The following is a 19,404-nucleotide window of genomic DNA, read 5'->3' on the forward strand; positions in this document are numbered from 1 at the left end:
ATATAGAAGTTGATTATGAGATAGTAATAAAAGCTTGTGATTTTGTGATTTATTTATTAATTATTTCAAGTAGTCGTTGAGTGCGTGAGCGGGAACCTAAGCGATTTCTACTGGAATTTATTCAGGGTGCTTAGGGACAAAACATACTAAAAGTCCTGACGTCTAGGAGGTAAGCCGGTGGGAAGGGAGGGTGACAAAAGTCTCAATTTTTAGTTTTTGGCTAATACCTTAAAAACGATGCGTTGTGGCAATAAAGTTCTATAACGAAATAAAAGCTTATTTAACTCTCCATAACTATGATTCTACATAGTTTTTCCAAATTCTCATCCGTTTTTTTAACTACACGCGCTGGAAGTTTTGGAATTGCTCTCAGGCAATCTACATTAGCCGCTGCTACAATCCCTGGTACAGTGACAAATTATATTATTGTTTTAGTGAAGCCTCAGGCGCTGGCAAGTCGCCTATTGTCCTTGGTGTCAAGAAATAAGCTTTTATTTCGTTATAGAACTTTATTGCCACAACGCATCGTATTTTAGTTATTAGCCAAAAACTAAAAATTGAGACTTTTGTCACCCTCCCCTCACCCCTGCTCACCTCCGTTCCTAAGCACCCTGAATAAGTTCCAGCAGAAATCTCTGAGGTTCCCGCTCACGCATTCTACAACTACTTTATTGACTGTACTATTGTAAAAATAATAATTACTTTATTATTTAACAAATAACCAATCAATCAGTCTTTGTTTTACTCGACTAGACCGAAACTAGACTAAAAAATAAAATAAACAAACACTAACTTCTTAATAAAAAATTAAATGATTTAATAAGAAGTTAGTGTTTGTTTATTGTATTTGACAGTGACTCCCAGTGGCCTCCGCATACACGACCGGTCTGTCGCTCTCTCACGACTCACTCAGTCTTTCGTTCAATTTCGACGGTTGCTCGGACCTTCGGCAAAGCTTCGGCTTCGGCCGAGTTTTAGGCCGAAGCCGAAGGTTTCGCCGAAGGTGTTTTTTTTGGCCGAAGGCTTCGGCCGCCGAAGCCGAAGCTTCGGTCGGAGACTATTGGCAAGTAACATACAATCACAGACATGTAGATCTTGATCTATGTCTGTGCATACAAATACAATATTATGTTAAAAAGTATTATGGCTGGTTTACATTATTCCAATCCAATCCTCTAATTCTAGAGGATTGGATGGATGGATTGGATGCACTTAATTATATTTCAGTGCCTTCCAGTACCCGTTTACATTATTCCAGTAGCAATTCAGCGCTGCAATGGATCACTGGATTGGAATAATGTAAACCCTCAATCATGTTGCGGAATTCTAAGAATATTATTATTGTACTGTCGACTGTCGTGCATATATCAATGGTATTCAAATGGCTGTATCATTAACGATGGTAATTTATCAAGCACACATCACACGTCTGACGTCGCACGCATTTGTAAAGCGCACTGATGAATTATAATGATTTGCTATGCTTTTTAATGACATAACATGAACATAATATTATTATACTTAACATAGAAAAATTTCCAATCATTTATTTCAAAAATATGTATTTTAGTTGCATTTTCTTTGATAATCTACTTTCAAAAGTTATTTGAAATATAATATATAGGTGTAGGAAATCTTTCCTAACTTTATGCGGTAAAAGTTGAAGCTTGATTTAAAAATAATCTCCAGTTCAGACTTGCCGACTCCAGGTGTCTCTTGCCAGACTTTCAGACATTAATGAATGCGATGGAAAAAGAACCCTACGATTTAAGCCGTAGGATTTAAATTGTATTGTGTTATATCGAGATCTTTGTTTAACGAGAGGATTTGTATCAGATGTTTAATCTGACTTCGGTGAGTTGTCTGACACTGATGCCTGTTCAACATCGGTTTAAAATTGATACTATTTTTATTGAACAAACGAAAAATAAAAACATTACGTATCATTTTAAAGCAATGAGTTTGCATGTACTTACGCGATATTTTTTTTTAAATAAAATATTGCCGTGTTAAGGCGGCTTAATGAACACATTCATTTTAAAAATAATAAAAAGCTAATAAAAAATCCATTACACAATTTAGATAAAAACATTAAAATTAATCTAGATGAAATTTTTCTATTAGCTTAAAATACATTTAAAATGTTAAGTAATCTAGATCCATATAGAGTATGTTAATAATATGCGTTAATTATGTGATATGGGTTGGTCCACTTACTGTAAGTGGTAGAAAGCGTGAGGCGCAAGCGCTGGCGCCGAGCCGCGTTTCTAAGTTTTGCGTATTCTAATTTAGGGTTGCCATTTTTTTGCAAAAAAAAATTGAAATCGTTTTTAATGCTTTTCTATGAAAAATTTATTTAACAGTTCCTTCAAAAATGACAACCTGATATTATAATAAATAATAATATGTTGAACTGTTGTAAATAGCTATAGAGTATTAGCTTTAAATTCCATGCGAGCAACATGGTTAGCTAGCTAGAATTTCACTTTTTCTTCAGTTGAGAAATTTTTAACAAATAATTCGTGTAAGTACTTAATTATTTTTGCGTTGCTTCTCTAACCCCCGTACTCAGAGACATTTAATTACGATTAAACCACAGAAGAGATAATAGTACAAGTAATTAAACTTCAATTTAATGAAGAGTTTGACTCTGGTTTGACAGATAATGTATGCTTATGTCAAAATTTTGAATTAATTACAATTAAGTAATTAATGTTCCACTTTGAGTGCGGCAGTATGAATAATAAATATTATGCAATTTAACAAGAAATACGTAAATTATATTTATGTAGAGTTTATCAGTAAAGTGTTCAATCTTGAAATGTTGTTAACCTTATCACTATCAGTGCATTTTCAAGTTTAATCCTTGAGTTTATGTTAGGGTTTAGTATAAAGTTTACGTTACATTGTTATTTTTTACATAGAAACATGGAACAAAATATGATCGCAATCGAAATAATTTGCATCCGTAATTGTTTCCGTGACCGTAACTGAATATCCAATTTGGAGACGCATAAGATTTTAGATGTTGCTGTAGGAATAGGACATTTATTTCTTATACCACTACGTCATAGTAGTACTTACTAATAATAATATGTATTCTTTGATAGCACATAGGTTTATATTTTATTATTATAAAGACTAGTTACGTATTGGACAAAATGTAGAGTCTATAAATTATAAATAGATATATGCGTCGCGATATCTTATAATAGATGCGGCAATGCAATGCCTTAAATATAGAGGTTATCTTCTATTCTGGTATCAGCCCTGTCAGTCGCGTCGCAAGGTCGCCGGGTGCCTCCGTATCAGAGATGGCGCCTGCTGACCACGCAAACGCCAAGGCAATTAGAACCCTGAATAAATACTAATATAGTACAAAATAATTCGCCAATAAAACCGACTGATTGTCCAATCGCAATAAATCAGAGCGACGCCTCGCTTTCAAGTTGTGTCCTATTTTAGATGCATCAATGGAGATAGTATCCGCGTCATAGTATTTACAATGGAGCGGTGATTACTTTGTCAATAGTCCCTTTCCTGTAGATGTACCTAAATATATCTTGAGTCTTGACACACTTAGTTCGGCGAACTCTATATACACCGTACACGCCTTTAGGTTGTAACTTTTAACATCCTTACGATAATCACACAGGACTATAATATTATGATGTGTATTTGGGACGATGAAAATGCTAAAAATATATGAGCTTTTCTCTTAAAAGTATAAGTACGTCTAACGTCATTCAAATGGTGGTCGTCGTTTTGGTTTACAGAGTATACAGTATTCAAGGTGATATAGTACATGTATGTTGGCTTCATCTTGACAGGAACTTACAGAAGTTTGCTTTTAAACTTGTATTATTTATAGTATATACTCATTACTAACCCAATGTTACGATCTCTACAGCCAATCCAATTTCATCAAATTGCATTTGCCACTTTAACCATCACCAGCCTACAGAAATCATAACTTTGACCTTTGTTACGGAATCAATAATACAATGAAGTCAATAAACGAAGCTTAATTTACGTAGAGCGGATATATGTTTATTTAAAGGGAGACATGTTATACATAATATATTATATTCCATTCATACGCGTTAACAACTCATGCAGGAATGTAGAGTAAGTTCACAGTTATTTAACCTCTGGTAGAATTTTTATTTCAACGACATAAGACTCCATTTTATATAAATCTAAGGAAAAATAGCTTAGAATGGTCTGTAACACGCCCAGTAATTAGATACGGCACTCGCTTATCGATACACAAATCAGTGACACTATGACACATGGTTTGTAACAAAGAACTTCGAGGACTCGCCCAGGGAGATAGCTGTCGCATTTTTGTGACAAGAATTTGCTGTCCTAAAAAGTCGCGGGAAAGTTCGGATGTGTAAGAGAAAAGTTTCGGCTCCCTTGAGTGTCTAAAGTTTGTGTTGGACACAGGAAAAACTTGTCATATCACATAAAACATGGAGCAAATATGAACTCTACTTTTTACAAAACATAATTTTCTGTGGGAAAAAAAGTCTTGTAAATGTTAAAAAAAAATCCCTACACTCGCCACTGCCCGGTTTCTGAGGATTTATTAAAGTAATTTACCTATTTACTACCGCTTCTGATTGGTTTGATTGGATTTAGTAGTTACTTAATTTTTGACGTATGCCAATTGAATGCACCCGTATCAATAAACTCCTGCCAAAAATCTCAAAATCCGGAGTTTATTCAGTCTGAATTTTGTATCCGAAATCGTAACCGCAACCGAAATCTTCGCATTATTTTGACAAACGTTTAATGAATAACCAGGCATTTATCCCGGCTCAGAGTAATGGCCGCACGGTTGACCGAGCCTGATTGACAGGCTATAAGAACATCAATTCCGATATTGACAGACCGACCCGACTGTATCCTTTTCACCGTCTGTCAATTACCTTTATATCCGAACTCTGACACATACCTGTTTCGAGAGGTCGGTCTGATATATTCAAACAAAAAATCATGAAAATGGACTTTCATTAATCTGACTGAAAATATATTTTATACCTTCATATTAACTCTATAACATGTTATAGTAATATTATGATTGTTGAATGATCATTTAAGGAGAAATAGTCCATTTTGTACAATTTGTATTACCTACGAATTACGAAAACGTTTTACGTTAGTCGTTAATAGGCTCTTGATATTTTAGAAATATTTGAGTACTACTAGTAAATTCGTTTAATCTAGATTATGTAGAACTAGATTTTCAATAAACTTATAGAATAAATGCTTTAATCCCAATCTTAGCATTTACCCAGATGTCTGATAAATATATTATTAGTCTAGTAACTTTAGTTAATCAAGTGGCTATAATCTTTTTCATAAAAACATTCGTTTTTAGAATCACTATTTGTAATCTAATTTGGTTCTGAATGTTTTTTAAAGTAAAACATTTTGGTTCTGTAAGTATTAATTTTCATGTTAGTTTCTACTTTGATGTTGGAAAGATCTAGACCACATGAAAGCAACATTGCAAGTGCGACTTTTAAGACCTAAAATATAGGTCTTTTACGCGCATATCTAAGACTATTTTTATACCTATTATTTTTACATTATTCCATTTAAGTGATCCAATCCAGGTATAATGTAATAATGTAAACGGGTACTGGAATTTAGTTCATTCCAGTCTCGTTTACATAATTCCAGTAGCAATCCAGCGCTGGATTCGATTATTGGGTAGGAATAATGTACACCCGCTATAATATGTCGCTGGAACCCAGATAAACCCTGCGAGGTTTTCGGGTACGGCACATTATGAAAAACGAATATTTTTAGGGTTCCGTACCCAAAGGGGTAAAAACGGGACCTTATTACTGAGACTTCGATGTCTGTCCGTCTGTATGTCCGTCTGTCTCTCTCCCGGCTGTATCTCAGGAACCGCTATAGCTAGACTTCTGAAATTTTCACAGATTATGTATTTCTGGTGCCATCATAACAACAAATACTTACTAAAAACAAAACAAAGTTAATATTTATTTGTTTCCCATACAACAAATGTTATTTTTTTGGTCTTTTAACTTTTAGGCTCGTAATCCATAATGGCAACCTCTATTATACTCGTATGACTGTGTACTTAATACATTTAAAATAAAATAGGTACCTACTTACTTATATAATAAAAAGATCCCAAGAATCCCATACAAAAACACAATTTTTCCTTATTTGCGCTCTATATCGGTACCGAACCCTTCGTGCACGAGTCCGACTCGCACTTGGCCGATTATTTTTTGATAAATAAACGCTTTAAAAAATATATTTGTTATAACTTGTACAGGCTGCATTGGACCCGAAACGCTAGACAGTAAAATGTAACCAACATTCGCTAGCACGGTTTAATCACTTTAAACGGCAACAATTACTTGACAAATGAATGCGTCTCCATCAGGCTGACCTACAAACGGATTCCACCATCAATCGTGCCGGCAGCCCGGCACACGGCGCGAGGGGATTATTCGGCGACGTATTACCCTTGCATCTGCATTCCGAAAAAAAAAACAAATGTCAGTTACGTTATCGACGATTAATTGAACCATAGATAAAGTATTATCCATAGACATAATATATACCTAAAGACCAACAAAGAGTGCGAGAGAGAAGAAAATCCTTTATGGAATTATAACATGATGAAAAGAGAGAGGCAGTCTAATGAAAATTGTAACAACTTTTATTTGACAGGTCGTCAAAAGTCGTCAATCGTTTTTATGCCCTTTCGGTATTTGCAATTTATTATTTAAATCGTATGTTATTTTCAACAAATACTATTATATATAACAATAATAACTTGTGCTGTGAGTGATTGCAGTGTAAATCATAGGAATAATCCTGAAAAATATACATTTCACCCGTAATTAATCTTCATGTCCTAATTGCTACGATGTGTTTATTTTTGCTACATTATGGTCTTTAGTTCTCTATTTCAAATAAAATATTGTGAATCCTCCCTTTTACTTTCATATTTTGCGTAACTAAAGGTACTATTGTTCCTATATTACACAAATTTTGAAGAAAAATTTTTCATCAAAATTTCTTACATATACGCTAGTGCTTGAATCAAATTTATCGATATGCTTATCGATATTTTACAATAACATAAATCTAAAATAAAAATCATTTACCTTTATATTTATCACCTTAAGCCCGGCCGCACATTATCCGAAATTTCTGATCAGAAAAATTCGGACGCCCGGCGCAACGCACTCTGTTCATACATTTTGTTGTAAACCCATCATACTAAAATAATTTCTGACGTGTCAAAATGTATGAGCGGGGCGGGGCGTCCGAATTTTAGTGATCACAAATTCGGATAATGTGCGGCCGGACTAAAAGGACATATTATCTTATTTTAACTAATAGTATATTATAATATAGCTAATATAATATAACTACTATAATATAGAGTGACTCTAAAACTAGAGGAAGGTTTATATTTATATATCATAATCATTTGTTTTACAGATTCCCTAAAGATCCTCTAATAAGAGGAAAATGGCTGAAATTAATTGGGCGTGTTGGTTGGAATCCCAAAAAAAATTCAACAATATGTAGCAAACATTTCATTGAAAATTTTTAAAGAAAAATTAAAATAAATACTATTTTGTTTAAAGAAGCTATCCCAACTTTATTTGTGCCAGTAAGTTTGACATACTGTTGCACTTGTTACTGAAGCAATTATTAAAAATAAGCAATTATAAGCAATTAATGCTTTTTAGTTCATTTAAGATTATACTTATATGAACTAAAAAGTATTAAATAATCCTTATTCTGTACTCAATCTTCATTTCGTGAACGTTCTTGAACATTTTCTGGGACCATACGTTCCCATTTGAATATCAAGGAGTCACTTCGATTTCTCATTGTTTCCATCACCAGACCACCACTTTTGTTAACATGATACCTACTCGGAACAATACAATGTACAGCAAAAGAAAAAATTTGAAAATCGGTTCATAAACGGCGGAATAATCGTTGAACATACATAAAAATATATCCACAGGCGAACGTCTAGACTCCTCCTGTTTGGAAGTCGGTTCAAAATAATTGTAATAAAATATTATGATATTTTATAATATGTATTAATTTAAGAATAAAATATAATATACTATGTGTGTTGTTTACTTTCAACGTTTACTTTCAATGTAAGGACTGATTTACCAGATAGATTTTACCTGAGTAATAAATAAGTAACTTTATAATGTGAGTGTAAATTATTTATCCCTATAAGAACCTCATGTCATAACATATCCGACGATTGAAAAATCATTCCAAAAGAAAATGTGTATCTACTTTTCAATCATCACCTTTTTTTGCCAATTAAAATTTATGATACCTAATTTGAAATACAAATCTATCAAAGTTGCATATTATTTATTTCTTATAGAAACTCAGGTAAAATAACTCGAACGGACTAAACTATCGATAGCAAAATACTATACTATCGATAGTAAAATATACATCACTAGCACACGCACACATTGACAGATCAAAAATGGTCACGCATTTTCGAGTTGTCAGGTGGTCTTTACGACAGTATATATTATGTCTATGGTATTATCAGAGTAGACAGGTAATAATAATAATAATAATAATATCTATGGACGCTTCACACCACGTCAGTCTAGCCCCGTGCTAAGTACCTAAAGGACTTGTGTTACAGGTACCAGACAACGGAAATATATTTAATACTTTTATACTATACATATATTTAAGATTTTTATTATATCATACACATATTTAATACACATCCAGACCCGGGAACATTGAAAACTTTTTGTTCCGTCGGCGGGATTCGAACCCGCGACCCCCGGCTTGAGCTACCATCGCGCTCACCACTGAGCCACAGAGGTCGTCAAACACAGGTAGTTATGTCACAGGTAGTTATGTCTATTGTGGTATTATAGTACCTCAATCCCCAATGAATTGAACGTTCCATTTTTAAATGTTTGAATTTCGTATCATAATCATAAACTATGTTTAATTTTCTAGTTTGTAAGAGAGCTATTAGTATATTATTTTTTGTTGAGTTTATTGTATAAAATATTGTAAATATAAATTACATAATAACAGACCTGTAACCGCTAACAGTAAGACTGGGTTGCACCAACTAACTTTAACTTTAACCTTAACTATAACCGGAAAAATTGACAGATGTCGTATGAGAATATGGGGTGTTTGGACGCCATATTTAACTTTAACTTTACCCACGCCTTTGGTGCAACCCAGTCTAAGACTCGACTTTAAAATATGTTTGTGTGATCATGTTCACATTTTGCAGTACATAAGAGGATACCACAGCGGCTAGAGAAATGAAAAAAAAGTACGTGTAATATCTATAGCTGTCTCCCTTAACCACAAGCCTATACCGCAGAACGCGATAGAGACAACTGCAGAAAATCCAGAAAATCAACGATTCGTTGTCCCCTGATTCCTTCTCCAAAACTTAACCGATTTAAGTACTTTTTTCATTAAAGATTAAAAAAAGGCTTGAGCTGTGTTCCTATGTTTTGCTTTTTTTGTATAATCTATCCAAATCTGTTTTCTGGACGTTTGAACACAGTGGAAAATCAGGCCATTTTTTTGGGTTTTTGAACGTTCATATCTTATTTAATAATTAAATTATGAAAAAAAAGAAAACATAGGGACATTGTATTAGTGGCCGTAGATATTCAGGAAAAAAATTATAACTCTACTAGCATTATCCAGGGAGGAAACAGGGGACAACGTTTGTATGGAAAAAATGGCGGTGTGGAATCCTCTTAATATGTACTGAAAGATGTAAATTACTTACTGAATTATGCGTATTAATTATTCATACACTTAGGCTTACTTTACATGTAATATTATTATGTTATTGATTAATTATTATTGTTCTAAGAATAATTAAGCCCTTTGTGTTTGCCCTTTTTTCTTTTGTTTATAATACAACTCTGTTATTCGTTAATGTTATAATGAAGCCGCTGGACGTTTAATTCATATGTATTTGTTATGACAATGTTTGAATAAAATAAAAATACATTGTTTTATTTTCGACTCCAGTCAAAAAATGAGCATAAGCCCAATAGCGCATTAGCGGCGGTGGCGGTGACCATCGGGATAGATAGCTTAGTATGAAACCGCCATAGACCACACGCGCACTTGGCCACCAAGCGGCCAGCGCGGCGGCCTGGATACCTACCATACTTTCGATGGCCGCTAGTGCGCTATTGCCTATTGGGCTATGTGTCCATTGTGAAAAGTATTGTGACTAAGATGTTACTAACATTTTTGCTTAAATTACCTAAATTGCTTATGAGAATATATTCAATAATAATAAATACACACGTTTCGGTGATGATTTATTACTAATATAAGCGCCTTACTCTGTTTTTAGAGAAATCACGTTCGCTCGTGTATTACCTGTTAATAAAATAGGTGCTTTGAAGATTTTGAGGTTATTTTCGATTTTATCAAATTACTCTGAAACCCCGGTTTTGTTTACAATTATTTTTTTTTATAGGAGCTAAAATGATAATCATAGACTTTAAAAAACCAAGTTTCGTTTTGACGCATAATGGATGGATGGAATGGAACGGAAAATGAAGAGTTATTTACTCATTAAATTCCGGTAACTGTTATTGTGGTTTTCTGAGCTCAGCAATGAGATTCTACATTTGCGTTTTTCATATTATAATATTTTATCATTGGAGCTCAGACTGAAAACCTTAACTGAACGATAATTAATTACTTATTATTTTAGTTAAATTACATTAACATCGTATCATTTCCAAACATTGTTTCCACGTTAGTAACATAGAATATCATTGTTCCAAACACTGTTTTATAACACATCGCATCGTTTTAAAAAGTTTTCTATGAAACATCGCATCAACCAAATTCTAAACAGTTTTCTACCATACGCATTGTATCATTTATACTTACTTATAAAAATAGATTTTGAATTTTCTTAGTCTTGCTAAAACTCGAGCACGGCTGAACCGATTTGGCTATTTTAGGCTTGTAATATTCGTGGAAGTCCTGGGAAGGTTTATATTAGGAGGGAAGTGATACGAAGTATACCGGGTCATCTAGTTTATAAAAGAATACAATTTTAGTTTACTATTAAGTATTTTCATATTTTATTGTCATATAATATACCTATATCGCAACATTTTTAAAAACCTTCTAGAAACGTCGCTACTGTGTCCCCTTATCGAATATTTCCTTATCCTTAGAAACCGTTCATTAGCTTTGTGCCTTTTTCTTTTCGTCAAGTCCATGCGTTATAGTGCAGTCAACAGCGAACATGAGGCATGGCCGCGACGCATGCTCTCTGACTGTATCCAAAAAAAACAAAAATGACAATGTTGGCATTGCATTCGTTGACGTATTCAATTATTGAATGCGCCAAAATGAAAGTTGAATGAAAGAAGATGAGAGGTTTTTTGCCGGGGATACGAAAGAGTGACGTTGTGATTTTGTATTATTTTCCTAAAATTGTGTTATTTCGGTTTTTAATGTATAATGTTGGTAGAATATTAACCATTAAATATTCGATGTCGTGCACAAGTGTGGGCAAGTGATACAACTTCAAGAAACGTGCCATTTTGTGTTCCCTCCAAAACTCCATCGAAAGTTTTAGTAAAGGGTCTACCACTTTACTAAAACAAATGACTTGACTCGTTGACTTTACTGACTACTTTTTTTAGACTTTTACTAGACTTTCGACTTGACTATAATCTGGAAAAATGACTTTAAATTTTGTAAACTTTTTACAAATATTTTTTTCCCCGCCATATTTTACTTGACACTGGCCATGGTTAAAAATCCGAGCGCCATATAAGAAGAAAAAAAAAAGAAAGAAGATGAAGAAAATTGAAGACGAAAGCGCATAGTGTGGACTGGTGTGGACCATAGACTTAATGGTGTGGACATAGCTATTGGGTTGTTACTTGTTACGGTATATGAAGTAGTGAAGATGCAATCGATTACGACTTTTCCGTCCCCAACCCAGGCCACTCAGAGGGACTCGAGTAGTCTGCGGGTGCATGTAGAGGTTTGAAACTGATAGATGTGCCCATATTAAAACTTAAAAGGTAGCTGCAGATGGTATTGCTTGGATTTTCTATTTACAAATCTGTGAAAAAAAAAAACTTTCCAAAATATTAATATACCCTCCACCTTTTTAAAGTCGGTTGAAAGAAACTGGACTGGAGGAATATGACTTGACTTTTCGATGTATTTATTACCTGCCTGCCTAGCATACGCCAACGAGATATCTCACTCTACATGTTTTCTCGATGTTTGATGGTTTGTCTCTCCATCTCTATTGACCCTAGTATGACAAACATTTTTTCTCGCGTAGATCTATCATCGAAATAACACATTTTTATAGAGTTTTGTCGAGATAATGTCGAGATTTTGACATTATGAGACGAGTAGGTTTTAATTATCTCGAGAGTGAGATATCTCGTTGGCGTATGCTAGGCAGGCTGGCCTCTGTATTTACAAATCTGTTGATAGTACAGTAGGTGTGGATGGGTGTATCAGCAGTCTAGGTGTGTTAAGGTGGAAGATCGTAACATAGTGTCAAAATCATGAACGTAAACGATTTTTGGCCTTACCATTATCGGGCAGAAAATAAAATGCTTACAGCAACATGGCTTTAAGTATTATAATCCTTAATTATAAATTAGAGTTGTTAATGGCCAATGACCTGTTAATTACATAATAATGTTATGTAAATAACTGGATAATAAATTATATATTATATCTTTCGCCACCTTTAGCATTTAGTATTCTAGTTTACACATATTATATTTTGGCCCTGGAAACGAGACAAGTTACAAATTACAATACATATTATTTAATGTACTCGTATGTCATGTCAAAATTTTTTTACTTTATCAATTTTCTTGCGGCTTGCAGGTAGACTGTGCTAGACTTTTTAATTATTATATTTTGTTTGATGATGCTCTGAAAATAAACTAAGAGTCAGAGAAAGAAAGAATATTAGAGCCAAGTCATGATTGACTTTAAATAAAATGATGGCAGTTAAACTTATTCATTTAGATTTAGCGTCTAAGAATTTTTAGGAGACGTCAGTTCTACCTTCCTCTTCTCTATGGGGTGAACATTTTGCCGAGTAAAATGTGGTGTGGAACCCTCGATGAGTACTGCGGTTAACGCTTTTTAACTTTACATGTCTCGCATCTGCCACTGATTGGCTACGGCATGTTTTGTGTACTTTACGCGTATTAGTTTGATTTATTGCCAAAACATGTTAAAAACATTGAATGCATGTATTCATGGCTTTTTCTGTGTTAAAATAAAGGTGAGACCGCACTATGCGACACTACGCGGTGTAGCGATTAGCGACGCTACGCAAGTCGCAACATTTCTCGTTTCATAGAACTGACGTTTTTCCGTATCAATATTTCACTAATTACCTACATATTATAAAACAAAGTCGCTTTTTTCTCTTATGTTCCTTTTAAAACTACGCAACGGATTTTGATGCGGTTTTCTTTAATAGATAGAGTGGTTAAGGAGGAAGGTTTATAAGTATAATAACATTCATTAAATAGTGGAGAATTACTGTTAATTTTGAGGTTTCTAATGTGATGTCGTAAATAATTACATTTTCCCGCTTACATTGCAAACGCAGGCTGAACCCTACGAGATTTATCAAAATAATGTACTTACTAAGTATTGTACACCATGAAAAGATCTAAGAAAATACTCCGCGATGGTATATTGAATATCTCTTATGGAGATCCCACAATAACATTTTTTTTGTCATTTTCTTTTATCTTCAAATAACGGCTAATTTTCGAAGCGATTTTAACCAATACGGCTAACGGCAATAATCCTTATTCAATTAAATACTTTAAATACATTATTGATTTAATATATGATCTATATTTTACAGCATATGACTTTTAAAATGAATATTTTCAAAGATATTAGGTACAGGTTTAAAAATTGCGGGACGTAGCTTTTGCGGCGGTATGCTGTAAAATATAGATCATATATTTTGCGGCGGTACCGACCAATGGTCAGTACCGCCGCAAAAGCTACGTCCTGCAATTTTTAAACCTGTACCTAATATCTTCGAAAATATTCATTTTAAAAGTCATATGCTGTAAAATATAGGTAGTAATGAATAATATAATTAAAAACTGTTGAATCTATTTTAATAATTTCTTCAGTGACTAGTGAGTGACATAGGCTATAAATTATAATATATTTTATACCCGTGCGAAGCCGGGGCGGGTCGCTAGTAATATAATAAAGTACTCAGCTGTGCTGACGTTTTACAAGGGTAAGTCCGACTATTTAAAAATCAGCTCAAGCATCAAATATTTAATTTAGGTACGGTACTTATTTCAAGCCCTAGCCTAACAAAATCAAATTAATTTTAATTAACACACTCCCTAATATTAATCAACTCATAAAATAAAATATTAATGACAGAATACAAATAAAATAAATTTCTCGTTTTTAAAGTTGGTATAAATTCGTTACGTTTAACGTTAGACGTTGAAATCTCAAGTTACATTCAGTCTGGCCAAACTCCACAGAAGTTATGAGACTAGACAAAGGAACTAATATGGCGAAATGCACAAAGACTAAGTAATTTCTTTCTTCCAAGCCACTGAGTAGAGCGGAGTTTATTTGACACAGAAATAAAGAAATAACGTTTTTTAGGGCTTTGGCTTGAAACTAGAGAGTAATTATTTTGTCAGTTGTCACCTACGAGGGTTTTAAACATACCTAATTATTTATTTCCTCTTACTAATATTTACGAAACTCAAGAAATGAGTTGTTTAACTTAATGAAATTGCCTTTAATGAATCTAGGTGTCTTTAATAATGTTTCAATGAACCTGATTCTAAAGCAAAATTATTGTATTCCTTTATCATCTGACAATAGTTTTAAGTTTATTTACTACCAAGATGGGATTGAACTCATTGACATAGCCACTGCATCCTGCCTACCTAGCATACGCCAACTAGATATTACTACCTAGCATACGCCAATTAGATATTCACTCTCGAGATAATTAAATTTTGACATTATGAGACGAGTAGTTACTCGTCTCATAATGTCAAAATCTCGACATTATCTCGACCAAACTCTATAAAAATGTGTTATTTCGATGATAGATCTACGCGAGAAAAAATGTGAATAGAGATGAAGAGACAAACCATCAAACATCGAGAAAACATGTAGAGTGAGATATCTCGTTGGCGTATGCTAGGTAGGCTGAAATCCCTAAATGAAATGAGAAAAAAGATACGGTATGCTATAACGTCATGTTCTATCGTTCTCTGATACATTAAAAATCTTTTGAAAGACAAAGCCAAAACATTGTATTGCTTATTCATTGTGTAGTTTTTTTTTATAGACTAGCTATAACGAATAATAATTGAGCCATATATTATTCGGCCTGGTATTTCTCATCTCCCTTTGTTTCACGTCCAATCACTGTTCAGTATTGCATGTTATTGTTTTTCTATCTGCAACTTCATTCGCTGGTTGCTATTTCCGTTTCCCGCGGATGAAACCGCACTTGTAAAGTGGGAATAAAAGTGAGCATTATTATCGACTCACTTTAGTAAACATATAATAATACTAATTACTACCCCTTTTACTACTTACTAAATATTTTAACGCTGCGTTTATTCAAATATTTTTATTCGGTATATATTATTCGGTATTTGACTATCACGAGACTTTGATGACCGAGACCGCAAGTGATGCCGGTTTACCTGTTACATGTGAAAGAAAGTAAAAAGTTAGTTTTCCAAGTCAAAACGCGTTTTACTTAGCGTTTGGTTAAACAATTAACTATGACCGTTTAACTTATAATGCAGGATTAGCAGGAACAATGGTTACACAACGGTTGCGGTCGACGCAATCATAACATCCTCTGTAAACCGACTCCGAAGTCTGCGGACTCTGCGGTACTATCGATTGTTGCCCTTATCAGAAAATGCGTTAGGTAATTCGATGATAGAATTAGTATTTTCCATATCATATTATATGGCATGCCCATTTTGTGCTATGTCTATGGTTTCTGGAGTTATTCGAAAATCAAATTCGCAAGTGAATAAAAATATAATATGCTAGATGTCCCGCGCGGCTTCGCCCGCGTAAATTAGGAATTTTACAGAAACCGTACATTTTCCCATAAAAAATAGCTATACTTACTCCCTTCACGTGGTCTACTCTATATATACATATTATGTGCCAAATATTGCCATAAAAATTGCTCCGGTAGTTCGTGAGATAAACCCTTTCTAATAATTCCCCCGTTTTTTCCCACATTTTCCTGAGTTTCTTCGGTTGTATTAGTCGTAGCGTGATAATATACAGGGTGTAACAAAAATAAGTGATAATACTTTAGGGTGTGTACGTGTTCCTTGTAGAGAGTTCACTGTGAAAGTAGCAGCGCTGAAAGACCAAAAATTTTTTTCACTTTTGTATGGGGAAACTCGTGACGCTCGGGCCGTTGCCCATACAAAAGTGAAATTTTTTTTCGTCTTTCAGCACTGCTACTTTCACAGTGAACTCTCTACAAGGAACACGTACACACCCTAAAGTATTATCACTTATTTTTGTTTCACCCTGTATAAGTACTCGAAAAATTTGCTATAAGTTTTTAAATCGGATCTGTAGTTCCTGAGATAAGCGCGTTCAAGCAAACATACTCTTCAGGTTTATAATATTATAAGTACTTATAGATTTTTTTAAATTATCGCTTGACAAACTCGAGTCTCGATCTAAAAGACTATAAGTACCAATAACAGGCGATCATGGGACGATGCATGGTATTTTTTTCCGAAAAATGGGGAAAGGTAGGTGTATGAAATTTCGCACAGTTATAGTTTATATGGTGAAGGAGTGCATCGAGCTAATATTATTTTCAAATTATGGTTTTATCATAAGTATATATTTTTAACAAATAAAACGTTACACACACTACGACACTACTACTAGGAAAAATGACAGATTTTTGAGTGACAAGCCTATACATACGAATTATACTCTTTTATTTATGGTTGAAGTCTGTTGACAACAAGTTGACAAATTGAAAATGGATTATTGTTTTTTTTATTTAATTTTAGATACTATTAGACAATGCTTAAACGGCCAGTCTGAGATCAGCTGAGTCCTAAAGACAAGAATTGAAAAAAACTATGATGAAGTCAATACTTTATACAAAATATAGGTAGCAGTCATAGACTTAATATGTAGCAGTCCTAATGTCGTTGCAACTTGCAAGTAAGGTCGAATTTCGACCATTGGGCGATCTCTAGTATTAAGTTAACATCGAAAATGTTGTAGTAACTTATATCGTTGTCGGCATCCAGCATCTAGTACGCCGGGGCAGGATAGGCCAAATGGATATGAAAATAGCCAAAGTTCACATAAACTACATAATTACTAGTACTAAGTCTACGTGCTTCGTGGATCATCGGTTTTGTTCGGCTATTTCCGTATCCATCCGGCCTGCCCTGCCCGCCCTGCCCCAAGGCAGTCCCAGATGCCGAAAACGCTATTTGGTATCTCGAATTAACCAGCCACTTACAAATGAATGTACCTCCATATCCCCAAAACCAATACATTTGTCATGCGGATTCACGTTCCGATTACATTGCTGTCATGGCTGTCATGACTGTCACGGCTGTCACGGGCACGGCATGTCCTAAATCAGGACCCTCCACTTCAGAGCCAGTGGTCGATACGTCACACGCCATAGCTGGAATACTCGGGAATTGTGCGAGGGATATGAATTCCTAGTACCTACTTATATTTTAATATTATTATATTAGTATTAAAACTTTTGTATATAATATTTTATATATTATATAAGTACTCATTAAAAAATTTACTACTTATATTATAATAACTATTATATACCATAAGTTAAAACTTTTAGATACAAAGATGTTGTGTCAAAATTCAATTATTGATTGTACATTTTTCTAGGATACAATGTTATTATAATATGTCCTGTCTCGGGACTCAAAGTATCTTTATACCAAACCTCATTCAAATCGGTTATGTTTAAGGGGGCTAACCTTAACTACTAACCGTAAAGTGTCGATTTTATAATTCATTTTTATACTTGAAAATAAGCCCCAAATTGTTTCATTTTATAAAATTAGATACTACATTATATTTCCGAAAATTCGATCTGAGCAAAAACACGATATCTTTTTCTTTCTATAATTTTCTCGATAGAAAAAAATCACAAAGATGCATCTAATTTTCACGAATTTTTCATTTATTGCCATAACCGTGCATTGAACTAAGTTAATATTTTAACACATTGTATAAAATTCTATCATTGAGAGATCGACCGAGCGGATTTTTAAAATGTTGTATATTTATTGAGAGTTATTGAGAAAAAACTAATTTGCCGATGAATCCGCATGGTTCTTTTTCACCTGGCATATGAAAGACGGGCGTGTGAAGAGAGAAGGACGATGTTTGATTTTTGGGGTTAGTCGCCCTCTTAAGTAAAGTAGCGCTGACAGACCAATTTTTTTTTCACTTTTGTATGGGCAAGCTTCACGAGTTTCCCCATTCAAAAGTGAAAAAAATGGTTCACACTGAACTCTCTACGAGGAACACATACACACCCTAAAGTATTATCACTTAGATTTGTTACACCCTGTATATCTACATATATATATATATATAACACTCAAAGGTGACTGACTGATTGACATAGTGATCTATCAACGCACAGCCCAAACCACTGGACGGATCGGGCTGAAATTTGGCATGAAAGGATTTTGATAAATTCCAACTCCAAAGGGTTCAAATAGGGAATGAAAGTTTGTATATAATAATACTTCTTAACGCGAGCGTAGCCGCGGGCAAAAGCTCGTTTTTAATATTACAGTAGCTGTGAATACACCTTTAATTAAATTGTAAGCTATCAAGTACCTAACCACTAGGTGTTGTCGATAATTGCTATAGTGAACAGTAATTTAAGGTCAAATGATAATAATCCTTACGTCATAGGCATAGAGCCCATAGAGGTTGTTAGATGTAAAATAAGCCTGAACGGCAGACCACAGGCTGCGGTCAAAGCTGACTGTCAAACAAAAAGTTTTGTTTGAGGCCAGTTGTGTTAAGCTTTAGTGATTGCAATAAATATTATTGAACTGTTTTACAAACGATTTCGAATTAAATACAATTTTAATAAAAAAGTAATACATCATTTAATACAATATGATGTGTATTTAATATTTATTCATGTGAATAATGCCCGGTTTCTCAGCTTTTTTGACGGAAGTTTTTTAATTCAATGGCTATAGCAGAAGCCTAGAAGGTCATAACGTGAAACCAGCTACTAGTAACAACGCG

The 19,404-nt window shown here is 34.0% G+C and overlaps 1 protein-coding gene and 1 long non-coding RNA gene across 4 annotated transcripts in view; one reads left to right on the forward strand and one right to left on the reverse strand.

Annotated features, from left to right (window-relative positions):
• Positions 1-19,404, forward strand: part of LOC121739513 (breast cancer anti-estrogen resistance protein 1) — a 120,980-nt gene that overhangs the window by 54,809 nt on the left and 46,767 nt on the right. The gene's annotated exons all lie outside the window — the stretch shown is intronic.
• Positions 7,129-17,573, reverse strand: LOC121739519. Its single transcript, XR_006037459.1, has 3 exons — positions 17,471-17,573; positions 15,033-15,041; positions 7,129-7,140 (listed from the first exon to the last, which is right to left on the reverse strand). It is a non-coding gene; the product is annotated as an uncharacterized LOC121739519 (long non-coding RNA).

The sequence above is a fragment of the Aricia agestis genome, chromosome Z (genome assembly GCF_905147365.1).
Source record: "Aricia agestis chromosome Z, ilAriAges1.1, whole genome shotgun sequence".
Taxonomy (NCBI): domain Eukaryota; kingdom Metazoa; phylum Arthropoda; class Insecta; order Lepidoptera; family Lycaenidae; genus Aricia; species Aricia agestis.